Source organism: Aedes albopictus, chromosome 1 (assembly GCF_035046485.1).
Source record: "Aedes albopictus strain Foshan chromosome 1, AalbF5, whole genome shotgun sequence".
NCBI lineage: Eukaryota > Metazoa > Arthropoda > Insecta > Diptera > Culicidae > Aedes > Aedes albopictus.
The window spans coordinates 197,078,976-197,083,806 of NC_085136.1; the positions used below are offsets into that span (position 1 = coordinate 197,078,976).

At 42.0% G+C, this 4,831-nt stretch overlaps 1 long non-coding RNA gene across 2 annotated transcripts; it reads left to right on the plus strand.

Moving 5' to 3' along the window:
* Window positions 1-2,966: 2,966 nt before the first annotated feature.
* On the plus strand, window positions 2,967-4,411 carry LOC109410614 (uncharacterized). 2 transcript variants are annotated; one of them, XR_009996882.1, is made up of 3 exons: window positions 2,967-3,194; window positions 3,260-3,342; window positions 3,405-4,411. It is a non-coding gene; the product is annotated as an uncharacterized LOC109410614 (long non-coding RNA). The 2 variants fall into 2 exon arrangements; XR_003894812.2 differs by having other exon boundaries at window positions 2,967-3,342.
* The last annotated feature ends 420 nt before the right edge of the window (window positions 4,412-4,831 follow it).

Consider the following 4,831-nt stretch of genomic DNA (forward strand, 5'->3'; position numbering starts at 1 on the left):
GAGCATGTTTGTTTGTTTGTTTGTTCAGAATTCTCATTTTTATCACTTTTTCGTGTAAAGCTGGTCCACTCTAACCCATCATGTTATAGAAAATATCTAGTACGTGATAATTCTATTACGAGAATCACTGCACCAACCAACAGACACTATCATAACGAAAAAAAAAAACAAAAGCTATCCTATTTCAGTTTGCGTCCCAACATCCGAAAATATTCTTCTCCATAAAACCTCCAGATTGAATTTCTTCAATTTGCGCTGGCTGCCGGCTGGTCTCATCAAATTTCTTAGCAAAATACATGTACACAGCGGAAGCGTCCTAAGAATCTTTATTCTCCGACGGCGATGGAAAAGAAAACCTGAGAGGCCAAAAGACAAGCACATGTATCAAGAGTAGCATCCAAATCGATTCTACCAAATTATTTCCTTTCCGACAAATGAACATTTTATACTGCCAATTTCCGCCGAGAAAAGCTGCTTTTGCCCTCGTCCATTTCTCTGGTAGTTGGGCTTCCGGGCTCGAACTTTCGACTTAGTATACGGAATCACTGTTTCTGGCCAGCGAGCTGAAGTGCCACATTGTCGGTCTGACGGTTGGTATTGAATCGAATGCTTTTTTTCCTATCTCTCATTATTTGGCACGCCATCTATTTCGCATTTAAGCTTGGAGCTGGCTTAGGGATTCAACGAGTGAAACATAATGGGTGTAGTTGATAGTTTTCTCAATTTTTACATGGTGTTCCAAATCAGACATCGGAAATAATTGACCGATGATGTTTGTCTTTAGAAGATAAAGTTAAATGTTTTTCCTTCCTGAATCGAAGACATAAGTTGAAGTTAATTTTGTTGGTTTATACATGAAAATATGTCATAAGCTATCCTTATGATTATTGTTTATTCGTCAACAGGTGAAATACTCCAATGACAATGGTTTAACTTTTAAAACAACACACACAAACGAATTGAAATCAAAAACACATTGACACTCATTAAAAACACGGGATTTGTTACGAATCGGTTCATAAAGGCTGGTACGGATGAAAGCATATAGTAAACGTATAGTCTTTGGTACTGGCCCTCAAGAGGTCATCCGCTCAATCAAAAACAAGAAAAAGAAGAAGAAGAACTGTATCTCCGATGACGAATCCGTCTGAAGGCGTTATCGTTATCGACGATAAATGGTAACAGTCGTTAACTTTATCGGCGATAACGATAATTTATCGATTTTTTTTTTATTTATTCGCTTTATTCATTGGCGCCCGAGCCTTCCACCACATGGACATGGTTTTACATTTTCCAGTTTATTACTGTCTTAATACTATGTTAGTTTTGAGAAGCCGAAGTACTCGCGGTTGTTTCGAGGTTAAGGATTGAAAAAAAAAATAAAATAAAATTGGGAAGAAAGGATGTAGGGGTCTTACACTAAATTATTAGCTAACTTATACTAAAAACCATTGATGGGACAAATTGTCCATATCTGTAACAGAACCAAAAAGAAAGGACTTTATCGGTAGACAACGACAAGAAGAGGACAACCGAAAGGGGGCGACGACAGACAGAACCAAAAGGCGGACAACGAAAACAAGGAACAAACTACATCAAACTCTGGTATTCCAAGTCAAGTTCTGCCAACACTTCTCTAGCGGGTTTCTGTTGTTTTTCTCGGACCCGGAGAATTTCATGCAGCTCAGATCTGACATCAAGATACTCATTGCATCTCCACACGACTTGTTCGATATCCTGGTAAGCCACGCCACAGACACAGAGATTGCTTTCTGAGAGCCCAATACGGATAGTAAGTGCGCTTAACAAATAGTGGTTGGACATCAGCCGACACATCACACGAATGAAATCGCGGCCTAAATCCAACCCTTTGAACCGTGGCTTCTTCGACACCTGTGGAATGATGGAGTGCAACCATCTACCCATCTATTTATTTATTTATTCAGTTTCGTCAAACAACGTAGACTAGTAAATACATATACATACGCCCAGGGCTGAAAATCTCGTAAACAAAGATAATAATAATAATAATAACATATACATACGGACGCTCGTAAATATCGCCTTCGCTAGCGCCCACCTTAGCCAGTGAGTCCGCTTTCGCATTGCCCGGAATCGAGCAATGTGAAGGGACCCGAGCTATGGTGATGGTGTATGAGCGTTTGGTCAAAGCACTCAATACTTGGCGTATTCCATTCAGGAAGTACGCTGAGTGCTTCATCCGTTTCATTAACCGAACAGCCTCCAGAGAACTTAGACTATCGGTAAAAATTAAGTAGTGCTCAGGTGGAAGAGTGTGAATGTACTCTAAGGTGTAGTATATAGCCGCTAGCTCAGCTACGAATACAGAACAGGGCTTTTGAAGCATGAAGGTGGCGCTATGAAATTCGTTGTAGACACCGAATCCAGTCGAATCATCGATTTTTGAACCATCTGTGAAGAACTGTCTGTCCCCGCTAACATGCCCGAACTTACTTGGAAAAATCTGTGGAATACCTACGGAACGAAAAGATTCCGGAATATCGGCGATCTTATCCTTTATACAGAGATCGAAATCCACTGAGGAGCTGTCGAAGTCTGAGAAGTTGTCACGATTGGTGTTAACCGGAGATGGGCTTACCTCCAGCGTCTGGTACATGGTAGTACAAACTCATAAAACGAGTTTGAGGATTCTGTTCGAGCAGCTATGACCAATGGATTCACAACCTCGCATCGGATGAGGAACCGGAACGACAACTCCGCAAAGCGGTCTGTCAGAGGCTGTACACTAGCAAGTACCTCTAAACTCATTGTGTGAGTCGAGTTCATGCAACCTAACGTGTAACCGTCGGTTCCATATCTAGCTTGTGGCTCCACCACAAATTCTAAATATCCTGTTCCCGAAACCTAATACGCCGTTATCCCGAATTAGTCACTAAAACCAATGGAGTGAGCGGCACTCCACAGTGACAGTTAATATTCGAGCAGTTAGAACCGATTTTAATATATGAGTTAAACCCACAGGTGTCGCGCAAGTTCCAAAATACAGACATGTCCCGTTTTTATCATGCGAAAAGTGTAAATTTGCAAAAATGCACTATGTATGTATGCAATCTTCTATAAATACGGCTGCATTACACCATGCAGTTCTCTTTGTCTGGTGATTCACGAACGGTTTTGAAGTGCGCGCGTGTGTAGCTTTGTCCAATGTAAAAGTAAAAATTGTAAAACTCTCTAGTGGTGAAATTGTTTTAACTTAAGTGTTTTGTTTCTTTATTAGGTGGAATAAGTATTGTTAGTAGAAACGTAAAACCAGAAATTAATTTGGAAAATGTATTAGTCATTGTTCACTACTGTAAAAAAGTACGTTAAAGTGTTAGTAATTGTTAAAAGTCACCTAAAAACTAATGTGTTAATATTTGAAGCTTTTTTGTTAGATGTTGAAAACGACACTATAAAATTGTGAAACCAACTGTAAAAACGGAAAACAATCAGAAAAAGGTAAAAATTATTGTAAAACTGTGAAAGGTTATTAGAAATGCGGTTTTGTGGCGTCACAGGGGTCTAATGTGTGGTTAGGCCCAAGAATAGGGCCTTTTTCTTCTATTTACGGAGAATTTCTCCAACAGAACATGAAGACGATATGGCGCACATCAACCAACTCCCGATAAAGAATCCCAGCCAGCGGCGCTTTCGCTAGCTGTACCCCCCCCCCCCTATATTGGACCACCGTTATACCGGAGAAATGTCGTTGGCAATCTCGTCAATGATCGCCAAGCTCGACTGCCGCGCTTGGTGGCCAAATACAACGTTCGAGGCCGCCATCTTGTTCTGCATGGCTGGCTCCGGTTCTATTGTCCGGTCTTATGGCTACAGGAATCCTTCATTCAACAGCAACACCAGTTCTCGAAAGCTATCATCCGCCCCAGGCGGCCGCCTTCGTCATGGCAGGCCCGCCGTAATCATCCACCGAATTACCCCGAAGATGTTCGGCCTACACCGCTGAAGTCAACCAGAGGTTCCCGACCCCCAAGCAGCCACCCACAATATCCAAAACCGCAAGTATACACCCCTTATAGTGACGTCACCACAATAAACAGAAATATTGTGAATTTTAAGCCGCAGTGGTTGCTTATTTAAGTAGCATAGCCCTGGGTTGAATCAGTTCCACCACTTTTGTGTAATTTTCCGCTTTGTCGGGCTCTAGATGAGCCATCAGGCCTCGCCTTCCTTGAATCCCCAGAATTTCATTACGTTTTATACTTTCCGTATCAACGATCATTTTTCTGTATCGGTTTGTGAAACACTGGCGGGTTATTACAGTAATTAATACCGGTCCTGCTGGTATGTTCGTCTTCAGCTGGAGATGTGAGAGCCAAGTCACGTTTGAACGACCCTGTGATCCACAATCCCTGAGCCACCGAGTAACAAACGCGATCCAAAGGCAACGGTACTGAACCCGTTGGAGCTTCAGCAAGAGTGTTTTCGCCACGGATTGAAAACAAAAACTACCGTATTCTAAAACCGACAGAATGGTTGTTTGGTACAGCCTGATCAGATCTTCCGGATGCGCTCCCCATCATGTTCCGGTAATAGTTCGCATTAAGTGGATTGGCTTTTGACACTTCTGTATCAAATACACAATGTGCTTCCCCCAAGTGCATTTGGAGTCGAACCAGACGCCGCGATATTGAGAAGACATGCTATGAGTGATTGTCTTACCCATCAGAACGAGCGAAAACTTAGCCGGTTTATGTTTTTTAGAAAAGACAACCATCTCAGTTTTCTCCGGAGAGAACTCGATACCCAGCTTGAGAGCCCAAGTAGACAAATTGCCAAAGTATCCTGTAGT